A 21,962-nucleotide genomic window follows, 5' to 3' on the forward strand; every position below is an offset into this window, starting at 1 on the left:
AGATGCTCCTCAAATTCTGTCCAGGGGCACTCAGGGCACGGTGCCGTGTCTCCCTTGCGTGCCGGGCACGGACACTCACCTTTACGTCACCTTCATCAGGAAGTCAAAGAATAATGGATAGAAAATTAGAGAAATAACAGACCTGGAGGTACCTAGACCTGCCACCACTTCAGCAGTTTATAATGTCGTTTCAAAAACAAACCTTGGTGATGGTTCCTTAGATGCAGAACATGACTGTCCCACTTTCTCCCAAACACTGCAACCTCACTCCTCTTTCGGAGGTAGCCGCTGCTGGCGATTTAGCGTCTGTTCTTCCAGACCTTTTTCTAGGTATTTATAAATATATCTACACATATTCAAATGCAGCTATTAATTAACTAATGAATCACATACTGCAATTTCTTTTCACCCATCTACATTTTTAAAGATCTTTTTCATATCAGAGCATTTTTATTTTAAAAATGCCACATTGTATTAATAGGCAAGATGTACCATAATTCATTTACACATCCTCCTATTGATGAACATTTAGATTGTTCACAAGTTTTAGCTATTAAAATAGCTAAATGTGCTATAATAAACATTCTTCTACTTGTTTCTTTGTACACGTGTACCAGTATCTTTACAGGACAAATGCACAGAAGTGCTTTTGCTGGATTAAGAGTCTGCTCATTTGCAATATTGCTAGACACAGTCCAATCATCCTCCAAAAGGAGCTACTAATTTACAGTCCCAACCAACAGTGTGGGAGGGCAACTCTTTCTACACGCCCCACACCCTACTGACACTCAAGTAAGTCCCAATCATTTTAATTTTTGCCAGACACCGAGTCTTTTCATATTGGTCATGTGCATATTTCTTTGAAAACCGCCTAATGAAACCTTTTGCTCATTTTTCTTACTGATGTGTAAGAACTCTTGATTTATTCTGGATATTAATCTTTTGCCTGATATGTAAATTACACTTTCCAGCCTTTTACTTTTTAACACTTATTTATAGTATCTTTCACTGTGCTGTAGTTTTAAATTCTAATACATTTGAATATGTCAATTTTTCCCTTTACAGCTTCAAAAGCACTATTATAGATTATTTATACGTATGAGTGTGTGCAAGTATGCGTGTGGGTGTGTGTATATTACTGGGGGGAGAGATCATTTCAGGGGTTTGGAGAGGGAGCAAGTGTTGGGATCAAATCTCCTCCTCTCTTGTTCTCCTCTGGCTGACTGGGCTCCCCTTCCCCCCAGACCTGCCTCACCCCCTCCATCCTTGCCCACCCACCTTCTGCTCTCCCACGCACACATCTCTCATCACCTCCTCTGTTTTTCCGCCTTGGGACAAACTGTTTTAGTATTGTTGATTTAACTCTTCTAAGGCCTGAATTCTCTTTTGTATTTTCCTCTCCTACAGTTTTCTTCCTAATCTCAATATGCTTTGTGTCATTTAGTTAATGCACCCAAGACTTTCACATCTCAGTAACTGACACCACCATTCACTCACTGTGCTCAGGCCCAAAATACTAGGAGTGACCGTGAGTTGCTTCTTTGCTCCCTGCCCCCATTAGCACATCATCAGCAAAGCTTGTTGGCTCTCCCTCTCTGAGAATACCTCCCAGGTCTGACCACTTCCCTCCCCTCTCCTGCCTCTGCAGAGCCCATGTCACCAACACCCCTTCTGCCTCCTCTACAGCCTCCTCTCTGGTCTGCTGCTCCCACTCCTGCCCCTCTACAGCTTATTCTCCCACAGCAGCAGATGAATTACTTAAAATCTAAGTTAGAGCAAGTCATCCCAATCCCAAAAGCCTCCAGTCACCTCCCAAGACACTCAGAGTGACATGCAAACTCCTTACCACAACTACAAGGCCCTAAAGACCAGTGCTATCCAATAGAAATATCCAATAGAAATACGAGCCACTTATGTAATTTTAAATTTCCCAGAAACATTTAAAAAGTAAAAAGTACAGTTAAATTAATTGTAATAAAATATTTTATTTAACCCAAGATATTCACTATCACTTCAACATCTGGCACTGGCCACATTTCAAGTGCTCAGGAATTGCTCAGGAGCCAGTGGTCACCATACTGAACAGCACAGCCCCAGATGATCTGGTCTCCTGGGGACAGACACACTGTGAAGGTTAATTTTATATGTCAATTTGACTGGGCCACGGGGTGCCCAGACGTTTGGTCAAACATTATTCTGGGTATATCTGCATTCTGGGTGTTTCTAGATGAGATTAACATTTGAATTGGTAGACTGAGTAAAACAGATTGCCGTCTCGAATGTGAGTGGGCCTCATATAATCTGTTGAAGGCCTGAGTAGAACAAAAGGCCGAGTAAGAAGAAACTTGGACTGCCTGACTGGTTGAGCTGGGACATTAGTATTCTCTTGCCCTTGGACTGGAACTTACACCATTGGTTGTCCTGGGTCTCCAGCTTGCTGACTACAGATCTTGGAATTTCTCAGCCACTATAATTATATATAAATATATATATATATAAATTATATGTATAAAGAATATACATATAAAATATATTATATATATCCTACAGGTTCTGCTTCTCTGGAGACCTGACTAATACACACATTGACATCACTCTGCCCCCTGCTCACACACTCCAGCCATACTGTCAGCCTTGCTGGTCCTTAAACATGCCATGCTTCCTCCCATTCTGGGCACTTTAGGTTGAGTTCCTTCCGCACAGAATATGCTTCCTCTAGACCTAAAGCATGGTCATCCATTCATTCAGGTCTCTGCACAAATGATAATCTTCAGAGAGGCCATGCCTGACACTCTAGGTAAAATAGCCCTCCTGCCAGTTGCTGCTCTCCCTTTCACTTGTTTTCTTATTCTTCACAGCATCTATCACTACACAAAAATATGTTATACACTCATCTGTTTGTTTATTGTCTACCTTTCCCACTAGAACATCAACTTCAACCAGAGGGCCACACCCTTCCCTGGACAGTGTGGTCATTCCATCAATGCCCCTCCTGCCCTCTCCCTCCCACTGGGCTCCTTTCAAGATAGCTCCTGGCCAGCATTTTAGGGCTTACAGAAGGCTGGAACTGTGGAGTCCTGAAAGCCCAGCCACCCCCCACCCCGCCAGTGAACCCACATCCCCCTGCAAAGTACCCAGTCTATGGCTCTCACTCTTCTATTCCCTCCCTCTGCTCAAATTTTAGGCATCAATAAACACGGAAAGGCACCGAGACTCCTGGGAGCTGAGAAAGGAAATGTTAAAGGCCAAAAGTCTGTGCTACACACAATGCTTTAAAGGAAAACTAAGTATGAATATTTATTCAGAGTTTCAATATTTTCCATCCAGCCTTCATGGAGTGCAATTTATCAGCTTCTATCAAAAATTTAAATATTGATAGACTTGACCTGGTAATTCTGCTTCTACAAATCTCTCTTTGGAACACTTTCACAAGTGTGAAAAGATGTATGTTCACTGATACTTCATACATTATTCACAAGAATAAAGAAGTGCAAATAACCAAAATGTACACTGGGGAATGGTTAAATAAATCATGGTATATCCATACTATGTGGTATTACGCAGCCATTACAAAGAATGAGGTAGCTCTATATTGTACTGGCATGGAAAGATGTCCATGATAAATAAAAAAGCTAGTTACTGAACAGTATGCATGGCATTATCCCATTTTTATAACACAAAATGTTATCTGTATTATGGTTGTAAATATGTAAAAAGGTCTGAAAGACAGGCATCAAATTTTTAATAATGGTTACTTCTGAGCAGTAGGATTGAGGGAATTTTACTTTTTATTTTAATATACTTCTGCATTATTTCCATTTTTTTAATGATGATCACATATTACTCTTATAATAAGAAAAAATACAGAAGAGAAACCAAACCCAAAATCAAAATAATTTGTCTGATCAATGAAAGGATAAGGAGAGAAACCAGCCTAGTGCAACCAGTTCTACAAGAATTACTTTGATCAAAAGTTTCACGATCCCTCCCCCTAGGAACACAGGCTGCCTGGAAAATTCCTGTGTGGTTCCGGGAATTCTTGAAAATTACCGCAATTAGTCAAGACTTTCAGCTCTTTTCGCAGTTTTCTTGCAATCTAGACTTAGTCTAAATGTTTTTAAATGTACCATAAGCTTTCATTTAACCCTATCAGATCTCCAAGTATCCAGAAACACCAGTGTGGTTTCGGTCTCATGGTTTTCCTACTGCCCCTCTGGCCATTCTCCCAATCTTCCTCGCTGTTGCTTCCTCCTTTCCCTACACCTGAGGAAAGCTGCCCCTGGATTCTGCCTTGGCCTTCTCCCGTCCACTCTTCTGAATGAACTTGTCTACTCAACATGCATACACTGCAGAGCTGTATACATTAATACTCTAAAATCTGTTATTTCCAATCCAGATGGGCCCAGACATCTCTCCTGAGATCCAGACCTGTTTTTAGCTGCCAACTAGACATTACCACTTACCTACTAGACGACCAAATCATTATGCCCCAAATGGAACTAATTATCTTTCTTTCAAATCTATTACCCTTCTTATATTTTCCATCCTGGTCAATTGCTCCCCTAGTCACCGAAACCAGGAACCAGCAAGTCCTCTTCCTTGTCCTCCCATATCTAATCAGTCACCAAGTCTTTCTGATTCTACCTCTTAAGTAGCTCCTGGATCTGACCCTTTATCCATTCTCACTTTTAACCTTAGCTCAATCCTCATCATTTCTTGTTGGGACAACTAGAAAAATCTCCTAAGTGACTTATCTGTCTTGTGTCTTACCTTCTTCATCTTTACCTAACTCATCCTCCTCAAAACTGCCAGATGACCTTTCTTAATCACTAACCAGATCTCTTGATTTTACTTTTAAAGGCCTTTCCAAAGATTTCCATGGTCTTCTGTAGGAAGTCTCAACTCTGTGTCACGGGATAAGCAACTTCCAGGATCTCATTTTCTCTGCCACTCGCCCCTGCTTTGACGCCGCAGTTTCCGTATGACAGCCTGTGTCTTCACCTTAGGCTCTTCCCTTAGGCTGCAGTGCTCAATCCCTCCCTTGTCTGCTTGGCCCACTCCTGATCATCCTCAAATTCAGCTCACCTCTCTTCTCTGAAGACTTCTGTATTAGTTTCCTATTGCCACCAGAACAAATTACCACAAACTTAGTGGTTTAAAACAATGCAAATTATTCTCTTATAGTTCTGGGGATCAGAAGCATGAAATCAATCTTACTGGGCTAAAGTCAATGTGTTGACAGGGCTGGTTCCTTCTGGAGGTTCCAGGGGAGAATCCATTTCCTTGCCTTTTTCAGCTTTCAGTATTCCTTGGCTTGTGGCCCCTTCCTCCATTTTCAAAGCACATCACTCCAATCTCTGCTTCTGTCCTCACATTTCCTTCTCCTCTAACTCCTCCTGTCTTTCTCTTATAAAGGCCTTTGTGATTACATTGGGTCTATCTGAACAATTTAGGATAAGCTCCCCATCTCAAGATCCTTAACTTAATCATACCTGTAGAGTCCCTTTGGCCACCCACAGTAACATTCATAGGTTCCAGTGATTAGGACATGGAATATTTGGGGCCATTGTGCAGCCTATCACACCTGCTCTAACTGAGTGAATAAATGAGGAAACTCTTTTGACTTACCAAAAAGGCACTAATTGCTTGGCCTGAGTCCCTGACACTTATATATGAAGGTTTTCCTAATTTCCTCAACTCCCCTTGAATAGCAGTCTTTCCTTAGACCCCATTTGGCTCTACTCATTCTCTTTCCCCCAGAGCAGACTATATGCCTCTAGTGGACATGTCTTGTTTGGCCTGGCCACCTTCTTTTAACAGCAACCAAGCTGACTTTTGGGGAACCAACCCTTCTCTCCTCTTGGTGCAGGTGGTTGGGTGGGGCTGACTCACCTGAATCTCGAGGTGGGCATGTGACCCCAGCCTCTCAGTGAGAGCTCCGCATCATGCTAGTGTGACAGAGCATCCTGGTTTGAGAATGAAAACAAGATCCAAATTGGGATGATGAGAGCCCTACATTGAGAATTTTGCTGGAATAACTAAAAAAGAATTCTTTTTCTGATAGATGCCTAAGCTGGTGGAATGTAAGCCTAAACATCTTTGTCCCCACTTGGAGAGAGCCTTTGTGAAGAAGAAGCGAACAGAAGGGAAAGAAGGGCCAGGAGAGGGAAAAACATTCATGATGACACTGTTTAAGCACCTGAGGTACGGCTATACCACATGTTAGCATTATCTCAGGAAATTTTCAGTCATGTGAGCCAAAATCCCTCTGACCTTTTGCTTCCTTTTTCGCCTATGGCAGTTTGAATTAGGTTTCTGTAGCTTGCAATCGAAGAAGACCTAAATTATACAATGCTGGCCAGAGAAAACAGCTCCTTGATAAATATATACACACACTCATCTCTCATGGGGTTGTATATTAGCCAGCACTACGCCTTGTGTACCTCAGCGTACCCTATGTACACGGAGATGCAGAGCTACGTAAAAGCATGTGCATATACCAAATCCAGAGCCCTACCACTGGAGCTTTTGGGGTGGGAGGAAGAATGAGGCAGGAGGAGGAAGAAATGCCAGCCTCACTGTGGTCTCAGAGGAGAAATCCATAGAGTTTGATTTGAATCACTGTCACTGATAATATTCACCCAATTCCAAGCAATTACTACAAATCCAAATAGTCCTAAAGTGTTTCATCATAAAGAGAGCAGCAAGAAGCATCCAAAGCCCTAGGTTGAGAGGTGCTGCCTGGCGATCATACATAGTTCCTCAGGATAGAAAAGAAGAGTGTACCAGCTCAGTTTACCACATGGACAAGGGCCTTCCACAGTGATATGAGGACTCTGACAACTGCTGAGAGAAGACCCGTTTTGTGTTTTATTCCTGAACTGGACATCGTAAAAGTGACTAACAATCTATTCATCATGGATGCCTAAGGCAGAGACCACTTGCACAGCAGCCGTGAGAACATGACCAAAGCTGCCCAATCAAGAATGAGGGGCTCATGCTGAGGACGAGGCTGTCATCCTAAAAAAAATGTAATGAAAAATGACAATGGCTAATTCAGGATCCTCACTGAGCACATAAAAATAGAAAAAAATTAGATTTAAGGTAATGGTTAGAAGAATGCTATGTACTTTTTTCCCTAAAAAGAAATAAGCACGTCAAAAAAAATCAAAGGGAATTTTTACAGGCTCTTAACCTCACACACAATAGGCTGAAAATTCCTTCAAGTAAATCTCAGTATAAGTAAGGAAAGATAAGAAACAAAAAAAGGATAAAGAAATATACACAGCAATAGACCTTATCGCCCACCCATCTGATCTCCTTACTCCATACTCCTGCAAAAGCGTAGGTAACGGGGCTGATCCTTCCCTCAGCTCTACAGACCCGCTCCCAGAAAAGGAACATGAACAGCCCTGGAAGGAAGACAGAGAGGAGCAAGAAGAAAAATGAAATGCAAACGTGGCAACAATGCAAGTGATTATTATAGTGCTGATGGAACTCAAAGGAGGTGAATAGAAAAAATGAATGATGTAATCAGGAAATGGAGATTCTGAAGTCACTTACATGACAAATAGAATGGGGGAACATTTCAAGGGAAGATTTATAGGGATTGAATAGAATGAAGAAAGGAAACGTTATGTAGATAGAAATATATCAAATAAAAGAGGAATCTGGATGAGTTATAAGTGAGAGAGAGAGAGAGAGAGAGAGAACACTCCAGAGGAGTCACAGGCACAAGAAGAGAAGGAAACAGTTTTTAGCTGCCAATAGCAATTAAAAAAATCAACAGGAATATCTGATGTTGGTGGAGAACAGAGTTAACGAGGGAAACAATCTGAATATCGGGCTATACTTGAGAAGAGGCTGAATTTTAACCTATTTAAGGTTCTCTCCATTTCAACAACCATTTATTGCAAGCGTGAGGGTGGACATTGTAGCTGGGAAGAAGAAGGAGAATAAAGGAGGTCCCTGTCTTCAAACAGAGGCCTACAAAAACTAGACTTAAAATACAGACCTAATTATTCCCTGGGATAATTTAATTAAATCAAGGAACAATTTAATTCTGAAGATTGTTATGAAAATGTAAGGACAGAAGAATGAAGAAGTGGGGTTTTTTGACAAATATCAAATATGTGCAAAAGCTTTAAAACCACCCTCTCCCAAAAATGTTATTATTCCTTCATTATTAAGCACCGAGTATGCATTAGCACTGTTTCAGTGAAAGAGGGTGGTGTGAGCTGTCATGGAGATTATATTTTCATGGAGTGTATTTATCATAAGCATTTATAAATGCCAGGCACCACCTTGCAGTTGCTTCTATGTATATTTTCTCACTTTAACCTACTCTAAACTCTGTTGGCATTATTACTAGTATTATTACTTTGCAAATGAAGAAACTGAAGGTATGGAGGTTGTAACATATGCACGTTTACCAGTACCAGTGAACCTGGGACTTCCTGTCCTCACTTTAGCCTGCATTTCACTGCACCACAATGGCCTCGGTGAGTCCTGAGAAGTAATGAGTCCTATTGCCTGCCTGCCCACCTGCGCTTAGAAGCACAATGAATCTAGGTGAGTATGACTCCATATGAGGGTTTAAAGGAAAGAAGGATGGGGCAGGGGTGAGAACGCTCAGAGCAGACGGAGTGCGAGGAGAGGGCAGGAGAACATAGATGCTGAAGGTTTTCTATTTTAGATTGTGACTAAGAGACCAGGGAATGGCTCAACCTACTTCTTTGCTAAAGCTGAAGGCCAGTGAATCCCTACATCCTTTCCATCCCTGACCCCAACCTTCCTTTCTCTGACTCTTAGTCCATACTGGGTGGAACTCCTTACTCCTTTGGTAAATAACTTCCCTCTACAACTTGCGTCCTCAGTGTCTCTCAGAGCAACCTTCTCAAATGGTTGCCCCTTGTCCTTATCCTCCTCACCCAACTTATCTTTGAGTCAGGAGTTCTCCTTCAAACTATCTAATACCCCACCAGAACTTGAAAGCTCCATGCTCACATAAAACCTCTTTTCCATTGAGGTTCCAAACTTCTGGCTGGCTACACTAACACCGTTCCCTGCTGTCACCTACAGCATGGTTACTGTCCCCACTTAGCCACAGGCACAGTCTTTCTCTTTCTCCTAGGTCCTGCCATCATCCTGGTAAATGTCAATGACCTCACGCATAACTCATCTGACATCCCAGTCCTTCGATGTCTGCTACTCCTGCCAGGTGCCGTTAATTAGGACCCCTGGGAATCACCCTGGACCTTGTCATCACCTGGACTCCATCTTTGAAATTCATATACCCCACTTTCTGAACACAACCTTCCTCCAGCCGTCTATGTTACTGTCACTCCATCACTCCATTTCTCTGATCTAGGTTACGAATCTCTTTATCCCCAAACCACCAGCCTCCTCCTGTCTTCACCTCCATTCTTACCCAATCTAAAGCTGACCCCAATGTCCTTCACTTCTACCATCCTCTTGTCCACACTCTTGTTCTAATGTCACAGAGGCAGCAGAAACCACCATGGTCACAACAGTCTGCAGAACCCAACCCTAGCATAATCCAGTTTTCACCCTCCTCTAGTCTAGCTGAGCATACGACACAGATGGGGCCACCAAATTTACAGTTGCCAGCTATAACTACAGCCACAACACAGTCCAGCAATTCTCTTATTTTTTTCTCTTCACCTTTTGCACTCCTCTTTTCAACCTTTTCTTTAAAAAAAAAATCTAAGTTCTAATATGTACCTTTCTAAAAGGTCATTCTGCAAGGCGTTTAACAAAAAACAGCAGTATCTTGGTCCCACCCTCCATCTGCGCAATTCATACTCCTCACTTTCAACCTTTTAAGCTGTTTTTCCTAGTATTTATCTCCATATATGTAAATAACATGTTTATACTGATAATTTTTTTTTTGGTGAGGAAGATTGGCCGTGAGCTAACATCTGCTGCCAATCTTCCTCTACTATATGGGATGCTGCCACTGCATGGCTTGATGAACAGTGTGTAGGTCCGTGTCCGGGATCCGAACACATGAACCCCGGGCTGCCAAAGTGGAGCACTACGCCACCAGGCCGGACCCTATAATGATAATTTTTGAAATTTACATTTTAGACATTTTAATAGCTTCCTACTACAGAAAATGACAATTATGCTCTCTATAGGCTCCCTTCCACACTATCTCCCTCATCATGTCAATACAATTGAACCATAATTTTTGGTTAAGTCAAAATTCATTGTTCATCTTGTTACAACTACAGAAATATTATTCACAACTGAGCAATTGGCTTACTTATACAACTTTTTGTTTTCCCTGGATTTAACAGCTCTCTTGGTTTTTGTTTGTTTAGATTTTTATACATATTTTGCTAATTCTCCCCAAAACTTTCTATTAGAGCACAACTCTCCTCTCATGATTATGTAAAAGGTTTCCTTTTATTTTCCTGGAGCCTTCAATTCTCCATTTTATTCTGAACTGGTAATTTCTAGGCCTGTTGCATGGCTGTCATCCTGAAATCTCCCTTCATTATCATTCCGCAAAATTCCTTTGCCTCTTTCCTATGTTTTTTTCTGAACCCCGCATGTCTTCCTCTTTCTTGATCTGCTTCCTTATTTTGGTAGAGCAAACATTTTTTTAAGTTTCCAGAGAAAGGTACATGGGAGGTAAATTATCTGACATCTTCCATGGCTGAAAATTTCTTCATACAATTGATTGTTTGGCTTAATCCAGAATTCTAATGTGGCAGTTATTTCCTCCAGAATTGTGAAGGCATTTCTCTTTCAGCTTCCAGGGTTGCTACTGAGAAGTTCGATGCCATTCTAAATTTCAACCTTTTGTACGTGATCTGTTTGCTCCCTTGGGAAGCTCTTGGTACCTTCTTCTTTCCCCAGTATTGTGAAATTTCGTGCTGGTGTGCTGTGCTGTGGGTCTTTTTTCATTAATTATACTGGGTACTTGGTAGGCTTTTTCAGTCTGCAAACTCTCATCCTACAGTTCTGGAAAATTTTCTTGAGATGTTGCATTGATAATTTCCTCTCCTCTGATTTCTCTATTTTCTTTTTATGGGACTACTATTATTTGTGCTCCAGATTTATATCTATATCTATCTATATACATATCTATATCTATATATCTCTCTCTCTTTGCATATATCTCCCATGCACATGACAATCAATATACCCAAAATTGAACCCCTTGTCACCTAACAAAACAGCTTCTCCATCTCAGTAAATGTGTCTTTTGTCCAAGCCAGAAATGTTGATCTCATCCTTGTCTCCTCCCTCTTTCTTGCTTCTTTACATGCAATAAAATGCCAAATCCTGTGACATATGTACCTTGTATCTCTCTTAAATTTAGCCCACTTCTTTGTTTCCTAGTCACTGCAACTTCCTAATTCAGACCAGCGTCACTTCTCTTGTAGAACTCTACAGCAGCTTCCTATATCCTCTTGTCTCCAACTAACTCTGCTCCGACTCATCCTCCAGACCATCCAGAGGTTTCTGGATGCTGCTATTATGCTCTGTGGCTACAACTTTATTACACTAGAGGTTGAATGTCCTTTACCTGTCCATATTCTCCATTAGACAATACATTACCTGAGAATCGCCCACCCAGGAAATATTTGTAAACAAATGAGTTGGTTATTTTTACTAACTAATCATGTTCTTCTTCTGTGGAAAATGAAATCAACCTTGAGATTAGATGAATTCCTGACATTTTGAAACCTCTTCTTATTTTCTCCTCCTCCTTTCTTCTCCTGTACCTCTCTCTCCCCCACATAATATACAGACATGTCCTAAGTGAGTAATGAGAAATCACTTTACACACTGTGAGAAACAAAATGAGTAAAGCTCTGAATGTGATGGATTTGTGGGAAGAAAATAATCCAGTTCTCCTGGGGAATCAAGATACCACATGATCTATTACGTACTGAGAAAATGTGAATAAGTAAGTCATGGTGGGAAAAATACTTTGTATTTTTGAAACTACACAAATAGATATTCGGGTTTTACGCATTGTGACAGTTTTAGTTAGCTAAGCCAAAATGAAAGAAATGACCTGGGTTATTTGTCTCATTCCACCCAATAACTTACTTTCACATTAATTCAAGAGTACAATAAAATCGTGCTTTTCAGAGCTAACATTTTTCCTCATAAAAATAAAAAATCCCTAGCATGGTCTATTTAGTATTAAATAAGTGCCCTTATGTTAGTATCCTGTAGTTTTACTCCACAGGCTGCATCAGCCCTGTCTTCTTTTCTGAACTATTCATTCCTGGAAGGATCCTAAGCATTCTGTTATTCATTCATTCATCATATATTTATTAGGTGGCTCCACTGTACTTGATATGGTATTAGCTGTTGGAGATTCCAAGGTGAAAAGATAAACCCCTTATCTCCAGAAACTCATCAATTAGTAGGACATGTAAATAAGTAATGACAAGATAACATGGCAAGTGCCAGCCCAGAGGTCTGGATAAAGATTTCTCTCTGGGAGCTCCGAGGAGGAGCCACGTAGGGCTTCACCGAAGAAGAGTATGCTTGAGCTGAGATGTGAAGTATGCAGAAGAATCATCAAGAAGGAAAGGGCACAACAGGGAGGGGGATCATGTGCAAAGGTACAAGGTGTAGAGAGACAGCACATTCAGTGACAGCAGGAGGGGTATGAGACTGGAGGGTTTGCTTCTTGAGTCCAGCCTGTATTGTCTCTAGCTCTCTGTGATCTCTAACTTCACCAGACCAAGGCAAATAGTCTCACTCAGTTTCCCTCCAACATATCTGAATTCCCCTGAAAATCTAAATTAAGGCTAAATAAGACTAATGTTCAATCAAATACTTATTATAATATATATATTTTTTTTACTCTCTTTTTCATAATTGGGAAACTGTGATTGAGGTTGCCAATGAATGGAAATGATGACTAATGAAAAAATAGAAAGTAAACAGGAAGTTAAACTGTTTTTGGCTGCTACTGCTTATAGTTTAAACTAAGTTATCTGGTTAAGATGACAGACCAAGACTCAGTCATCAAATGTAAATAAATATTTAAATAAGTTATTTCCTTTTTTATAAAATGATACATATTCATTGTAGAAAAATGAGAAAATACACCTTCTCTTCATTTTCAGCATATCGTCACCCAGCAACAACCACTAGGAACTTATTGAAATATATTATTTCAGATCATATTATGTGTATTTATATTTTTTCTTAATAAAATACTCTAATACATTTTTAAACATTTTTTATTGTGAAATATAATACTTAAAACTTATTTGTACAGTTTAACAAATAATTATAAAGCAAATACTCAGGAAACTGCTATCCAGGTCAAGAACTAGAACATTAGAACATCACTGGCACCCCAGAAGCTTGTCATGTCTCATGCCTCTTCTTTCCCCTCTGTGGAAACCACTGTCACGTGTTTTTGGTCATCATTTCCTGCTTTTCTTCATAGTTTTGCCACTCCACATGCACCCTTAAACAATATCCTTAAGTCTGTTTGTAAATTTTATATCAATGAAATCATACTATGTGTATTCTGCTGTTTTGCAATTTTTTCTAAACATGTGTTCACAATATTCACCCATATTGCAGCATGTAGCCCTACTTCACTCTCATTGCCAAATAGTGATCCTTGGTATGCACATATCACAATGTCTTCATTCATTCTACCATTAATGGAAGTTTGAGTTGTGTCCACTTCCAGTTTTTAGCAATTATAAGCAATGCTGCTTTGAACATACTTATACACATCTCCTGGTACATGTATGTATGCATTTCTCATATACCTACAAGGGGAATTCTTAAGTTAAGGCCCGTGTGAACTTTAGTAGATAATGCCACACTGCTTTCCAAAGTGGCTGTGCTCATTTCCTTATTTTCCGTCAGGACAGTGTGAGAGCTCCTCACGTACCACATCTTGGCCAACACTTATGAAAGTCAGATTTTAAATCGCTGCCATTCTGATGGGTGTCCACCTCACTGTGATTTGAACTGCATTCTCCTGGTCACTGATGAAGTTCAGCACCTTTCTCACATGTGTATTGGACATCTGATTATTTCTTTTGAGGGGTGTTGGCCAGGTCTTTCTGTTCCTTTTTGGTCTGCCTTTTTTTGCACTGACTTGTAAGGGTTACCTGTAATATAATTTTGGAACCTTTCTAAACCTTAATATGTCATGATCATCTTTCATGATAATATTCATCTATAATATTTTTTCAAATGTAAACTAATTACTAACTCGGTAATTTAAATGACAACTCACAATTGAGACAACAGACACTATAAAATAGAAGCTGTGGTTATAAATATCAATTGTTTTTAAGTTGGAGGTGGAAGTAGGTAAAAGATATAATGGAGAGGTTGCTTAGCATGTATTAGCATATCTGTTAAGGACCTGGACACCCAGTTCTACCATGTCCTTAGTTGTGTGACCTCAGGCAGGCTAAACTCTCTGAACCTATATTTTCCCCTGTGTAGAATGGATGATAATAACGGTAACATGTTGTTGAGAGAATAAAATGGTATAGTGCATTAAAAGTGATTAGCATAACGCCAGGTACTTATTAAGCATGCAAAAAATGGTACTTACTAGCAATATTAATTATTATAAATATTTGTTTAGAACCAATGGATTATAAGCACGGTGCTAGTGATTTAATAATCATTACTGAATGAGGTTGGTGTTATTCTCCTTTTTTCAATGAAGAATCCGAGGTCAAAGAGGTGAAGCAATTGAATCGAGGTCACACAGCTGTTAGTGGGTCTAACTTCAAAGGTCATTCCCTGTTTCATCTGCCATCCAAATTCTACGTGATAGAAACTAACAATTCACTGCGGCTTGTTAATAACGTTGTTCCACTCATTGGAACAAAAATCATGTGGAGACAGAAATATGTTCAAGGTGCCCTTTGCTTTTTTAAACCTAAAAAGATGTAGCCAATTAAAAAAAAGAGGGTTCTATAACTTGTTGTTCTTTCCCTGGTCTTGGGCACAAAAGCACTGCACACTGGCAGCCAGAGCAGGCTGGTTCTCTGCTGGGTGATGTCGGCCACAGCAGCTGTGTGCAGAGGGCCATCGCTGTCAGAACCACCCTGTTCCAGAGCTACAAAAAGGGCACAGGGTGCAAGTATGAGCTTTGCAGTCAGATGCCCAGGCTTGAGTCCAACCCTGAAATCACCTGGTTTTGTTACCTTGGGCAAATTACTTGATCTCTCTAATCCACAGTTTCCTAATCTATAAAATAGAGTTAAGAATAGTACCTGCGCATCACAGGTTTATAAGTGAAGATGAAATCAGACGGTGGGTATGGCTAAGTATACAGTAAGTACTTGATACATGCTGGTTAGTATCATTATTATAGTTGCTCAATGTCAGTTTGGCCTGTTTTATGCTATTTATCCCATTGTCCCAGCTCAGATACATAGCGTGATGTTGTAACATTACTTTAAGTTGTGTATACTGAATAATTTGGCGTTCTACTCTTATTCATTCCCCATCTCTATCCTGCCACGCAGACTGTTCAATAGTCAGAGCTACTCCTGGGCCAGAGGACTCTGTATTTCAGGGTCCTGTCGCTGGTGGTCACAGCCTGGCTTCTCTTGTTCAGCATGTGGTCCAGGTGACAATGGTGAAGCCACAAAGAAACAAGATAACACAAGGTTGCAGGCAACTTGTTTTTCTTTATCTGACACAAGAACAGTTCTAATTACATTCAGGCTCACTCATCTAGGGTCTCATCTTTCATCCCAAGCACTTTACAAAACAAATATGGCTTCCTTTATAAGAGGAATTCTACTTGATTTTTTCATGATATCATATATTCTGGAATCTTAAGTCAATGACATATTCAGCAGTCTTAAGTCATAATCAACGTCATGTTTAATCAGCCAATCTTCCAATAGGTAAATGAAGTTAGCATATTAGGAAAAGAAGAGGCTTTGGAGAAAGATAGACCTCAACTCAAATCTTGGGTCGGCTAGATAGTAACTGTGGGAAAGTCACATTTTGCTCACGATTAGAAATGGGAAAAGAGGTACTCCACAGTGTTGCTCTGGTATTTAGAAAGATGGTGAGTTTAAAGCACTTAGGGCAGAGTCTGGCACATAATACTAGGCAATAAATTGTAGAGATCATGCTCATGATGACAGTGGTGGTCATCAAGATGGTCAAGTGCCTAGGCTAGTGAAGGACTCATCAGAGGTATGCAATCAATAAGTGGCCATCTTGGATGAGAATCAGATGTTTGGAAAGTGGTTGGAAGTGGCAGGGCAAGGAGAAAGGCATAACAGCCAAAGGTAACAGTGTGAACAGAGGGAAGAGTTTGAGTAAGGCACAGGGACATAGAGTGTCCTGGCTTCTTCAAGGAATCGGTGGTGGCATGACAGGACAGAACGCTGAAGTGGTAGGCAGGCACAGCTCAGAAGCCTGTGTGCCAGGCTGGGGAGTCTGGATCTGTACCCATAGGCAATGGGGAGCCATGAAAAGGTCCTAATCAGGGAGTAACAGGACCAGATTTGATTTAGAAAGGTGAAAGGTCACAGCCAGCAGTGGGGAAGGGTGGGATGGAGGGGTTTAGATTTATATCAGCTAGGCTGGTTGGGGGATTATTGATTAGCAAAGTGTGGGGCCCATGGTGTTTCTCAGTGCAAATATGCTGACTGATGGATGAAGAATGAAAGATATGAAAACATTGCAATGCCCAAGAAACGTGTTATTCTTTTCCATTTATCTTAGAAAATGGATGACTGGCATTTGTCTCTTTCTTATTAAATCTGCATTTTTTTCTATCCCCCATGAAGACAGTAATTAGTGTTTGGTATTTCATTAATGTAAGATAGCTAGCAGAATATACAAGTCTGGAAAGAAATGAAAAGTTTTAAACAGCAACATGTAATTAAAAGTTCCATGCTCATCATGCTAAGAGATTGGGCTACATCATGGTAGCAATTTGCATAACAATGCATTTATAGTACAGTAGGCAGAGTTCTGAAACACATAAATGTCGGAAATCACAATGGAAAACACTGCTCTAAAAGACCATTTGCATTAATTACTGCTGGACTAGCTCCCATAGCTCTTCGAGGCTGACAAGCAGAGTGGGCAAAATACAAGGTGTGTAACCTTTTAGATACACTACGTGTATATACTCTTAAGTGAGAGTTAGGTTTTTGTGCCTTACTTTTGAGGAGCTGCCACAAAATAAAAGGTTTCACATCAGCCTGCAGGTGGCTTAATATCAAGGTGAGTCACAGCGTTTTATGAATTCTCTGCTGGTACTATGGGTGTGTCCTATAATGCTTCCCAAATTATCTAAAACATCATTCTTACTGTTGTTTCAATGAAAGAATTGGAAAGGCATAGCAGAAAAAGATAAATGTATCTTCTCCCTTACTTAGATCATTCTGTGGCATTTCAATTATAATTGCTAAATAGCACCCTAGGCCACTAAACTGGCAATAGAGGATGAGGTTATTAGAGTTTAGACTCAAGTGCCCTAAAATAAATAAATAAATCAAACTCTTGCAATGAACTGCTTAAGGGGTAACCTTTGTGTAATGATTAAAACCAGGGTGGACTCACCAGTAAAATCAGAGACTGATGAAGCAACTGTGAATTTTCCATGTAATATTTTTTTCAAGCTGTCTGTCTTTTGACCATTTCGCAGCTTGCAATTTCCTCCATAAAAGGGTTGGAAGGGGAGAGGAGGGTGTAAATTTTCAAATTAACAAGGTATCTAACTGTTAGCAACCCTAGTCCAAGATTTTAAGGCGAGGGAGCCTTGAGAACCTCTAATATTTACAAAGAGGGAATTCATGTTGTTCACCTGCATGGAATGCTGTTCCCCACCATCACTGTCTGGCAACTTCTATCCATCCTTTAGGTCTGTGCCTGCGTGTTTTCTGCATACTACGTTAGGTCTATATAGTATGCCTTCATTGTACACTCATTTCTCTTTCACAGCACTTAGCATAACTGTAATTAAATAATTATGTGTGCAAGCATGAGTTTTATATTTCCCTTTTCTGGTATACCATTGGCTCCATGGGGACAAAGACTATGTTTGTCTCATTCACCATGGTTTCCCCAAGCATCCAGCACAGTGCTCAACTCCAAGAAGGTACTCAGGAAATGTTTGTTGAATGAATGGATGCCCTTCCAATTTCACCTGTCCTCACTCCCTGGGATGACTGCGAGTTGACTCTGGTGTCACAGATTATGATTCACAGTGCTTCCCGGCCTGCTGTGAGGGGCTGGGAACCTCTCCACTGCTGGCCAGAAAGAACAGCAAGCAGGCCTTCTAGGACAGCCACGAACAACTCTGAATGATAAAGTGGACAGCTCCTCTTACCAGACATTCCATACATCATCCCCGCCATATTTTCCTGTCGCTGTGACCTCATGCAAAGGGATGGGTCTCAAATTTATTGCCTTTTCTTTTCTCCCACAAAGATTCTTTCTAAACACTTCTACTCTCCTATAACCGCCTCTATCCCCAACTAATTGCTGGTTCCACTGTTAGCTTCACAATGACAAATAAGTGCAAGCTGCGACAGCAATTGCGACTCAGCCTCAGGGAGAACACAGTCAACTCCAAGCAATAACACCATTTGCACTGAAGAGCCCAGCACTGCCTAATTCCTTTGAACTTGCCTCCTTCAGATCTCACTACTGGAAGGTTTCTGAACACTCCTGAATCAACATGGGCTTCTGCACTGTGAGGTGCCATGGCTCTTTCATTATCAGAGAAATAACATGCTCTTAGAGCTATTTATGTTAAAGGAGCATATATCACATGCTATGGTAAGAACGACCCCCCCAAATCATCTAGACCCAAGATTCCAGTGGTACTCAAAGTAATCTTTTTAACTGTATTATCTTTTCCAAACACAGAATATTTTATTTCAGCAAGCTGTCACCCAATTTCTTCATTTAAGGTGAGCCCAGAAAGGGGAGATGATGCTTGGCCAGACGGGAGGGGGAGCAGAGGGAACTTGTTAGAGCAGCTCTCTCCGGCACATGGCACATCATAGTGCTCAGTAAACACATTTTGATGATGTAGACAAGCTACTTGTATTTTTTAATTATAGTATGCCCAGAAATACCTAAATTTGTGGAAGTTAAAGTAGAAATAATAATCTGCTTTTAAAGAAGTAAATTTAACTTTTATGATACAAGTGGAGTTTCTGTAGCCGATAGGGTAACAGCTCACTATTCCCAGACATTTTTTTCTATAGAGAAAGAGGAACCCAAACAATAAGACAGCAGCTGTTCATTTTCTATATAACCATAGGAAATCCTTCTATACCTTGAATTTTATTTTCTATAATACTTCATGTCAACATGACAGAAGCAGAGGGCATATTGACCAAGAAGTAATTTATCTTCAGATCAATATTTTCAACTGAAAATATTTTCCTGTTTGCTACAACAACTGCAAACCAGTTTGAAGAGTCAATGGGTAAAGCCTGACTATTTATGTAAAATTATATGGATCAGTGCACTGGTGAGGTTTTGTATTTGACCTATGAACAACAGAAAAGCTTTCCATGAAAATTTTGAGGAAAAGAACCATTGAAAGATCAAAGCTAAGTTTCTAAAATTCTTGGGAATCTTACTTTTACATAGCCATGGATAGAACGTTTAGCATTTTTTTTTTTTACCGTTGCACTAAATCTACAACACTTCCATTGTCATCACACTTATGTCAATGAGACAATGATCACTATCAACCTATAGGAAGATGATATTATAAGAATGGATCATATTTTATACCTCCCAACATGTTAGAACAGTGCCTTGGCACTCAGCCTGTGTGTGAAAACCCAGGGAAGGAGAGGCATGGACAGACTACAGAATTATTGTAGGGGATCTGAGAAACCATATATGAGGTCACCAACATTGTCTTAGAAAGAAGAACTCAACCTCTAAGATGTATTTTTCAATGGTAGTTATTTCAATAAAATGTAATTACTTGGCCTCCGTCTGAGTAAGACTACTTAAACAGCATAGTACAGAGGTTAGGTATATAGGTTTTAAAGTCAGACAGACCTCGGTTGATTCCTGCTCTGCTACATAGAAGCTGTATGACCCTGGGTGGGGAGGGAGGGTGGGGGATACTTAATTTCTCTAAACCTCAGATTCCTCTAGAATTAAATGAGGGATTGTACATAAATCCCTAAGCATACTGCAGGGTACATAGAGAATGCTCAATAAATATATCTTTAAAAAAAAGAAAAGAAGAAACTTTAACAAAATAATTTTGTTATTTATATGCCTGTTATCTAAAATACTTATGCATCCTTCCAATTATCAACATAGATACTACACTTAAGACAAATTGATATGGACATATTTGCCTTCATAAACTGAACTGAGACAACTCTTACTTTAGAAGGACAGTCTAATGCACATGCTAATCATTTACTTCTGTGGGTTCTCTAAATTCTTGCTTATAGAGTTAGATTTCATAAAGGACATAAAGATTTCCAATCATAAAGATTTCCAATAAGAAATTTCTTCAAACAACTCTTATTTAATATTGTATCATTGATTTAATTGATTTATGGCTATAAGAAATAGCTATAGTCAAAATATTTCTGTGTTATTCATAAAGCCATATTTTGAAATGACTCAGTATTTCCACTTCTGGAAATCTATCATAAGAACATACAAGTATGAGAAAGGGTTAATTCAGCAGGCCTGGATTGCTCAAACTGTACACATTCCCAAGAAGGGCCATATTTTCATGACTGGCCCTTGACCAGCTCCTGGGAGCCGAGCTTTTGGAATGTTCTGACTGGTAAGACTGTTCTGCATACCTGAGGTCTGGGGTCACACTGTACCAGTTTGCCTAGACAGTTTATACATTCAGCAGGTGCTATATGCTTATGTGACTGATCCATAATAAAAACCCAGGAAAACCAGGCTCAGGTGATACGCTGTCACACATCATTGCTGAAAGAATTAAGCACATGTGTGCGATTCCACCAGGAGGGGACTCTGGGGAGCTTGTCCCTGGTTTCCTCTGAACTTTGCTCCATGAACTTTCTCCCCTTGCTTTTTCACTCTGGATCCTTTCACTGTTATAAATTGTAATGAGGAATATAACAATGTTTGAATCCTGTGAGTTCTTCTAGGGAAATCATCAAGCCTGAGGGCAGTCTTGACGACCCCAACAACATATGGTGTTGCAAAATAAGCTTATTGCAATTAACCGTTTCATGATAGTGAACCATTAAAAACGACCTAAATATTGGGCAGGAGATAAACAGTTCCACAAGTTAAGGTAAATCAATATAAAGTTGTTATCATTAAAAGTAACATTTTCACATATTTATCATGACATTGGAAAATGATTAGGATATAATGCTAAGTGAAAAAGCAAGATGCAGAAACTATATATAAAACTTCAACTCAAGTATGAAAAACCATCCATACCTGTATAGAAAAAAGACTGGAAGGAAATGCATCAATATATATTATTAGTGGCTATTCATGGACTGTGAGATGATATTTTATTGTTTCATTTTTTTCTATATTTTTCATGCTTTTGTCTCAGAGTAAATTATTATTCTATTTTTATTGAGTTATTTTTATATATTTCATTGCCAATATCGAAACATGTTTGGAAAAATTCTAACAATATGGAAAGAACATAAAACTTAAAAATGAAATTTCTCTTCATCACAAATTTTCTTCTAACTGGACACCACACTGATAATAGCTATTAAGTATTTTAATGATACTTTCCACCTTTTTTTCTGTAAATATGCAAAAAGGCATATATAAAAAAGATTCATTTTTATTTCAGATTTTGAAAAAATGGAATCATGTTCTGAAGCTTTCTCCCTTTGACAATATACTATGGATATCTTTCCATATAATTCATATATATATCATTTTAATGACTATATAAGAGTCTAGTGAATGTATGTATCATACATACTCTTATTTAAATATTT

At 39.6% G+C, this 21,962-nt stretch overlaps 1 protein-coding gene across 3 annotated transcripts in view; it reads right to left on the reverse strand.

The window, feature by feature from the left end:
- Nucleotides 1-21,962, reverse strand: part of MTUS2 (microtubule associated scaffold protein 2) — a 578,912-nt gene that overhangs the window by 156,822 nt on the left and 400,128 nt on the right. The gene's annotated exons all lie outside the window — the stretch shown is intronic.

The sequence above is a fragment of the Ceratotherium simum genome, chromosome 10, assembly GCF_057802395.1.
Source record: "Ceratotherium simum simum isolate JZ-2026a chromosome 10, ASM5780239v1, whole genome shotgun sequence".
NCBI lineage: Eukaryota > Metazoa > Chordata > Mammalia > Perissodactyla > Rhinocerotidae > Ceratotherium > Ceratotherium simum.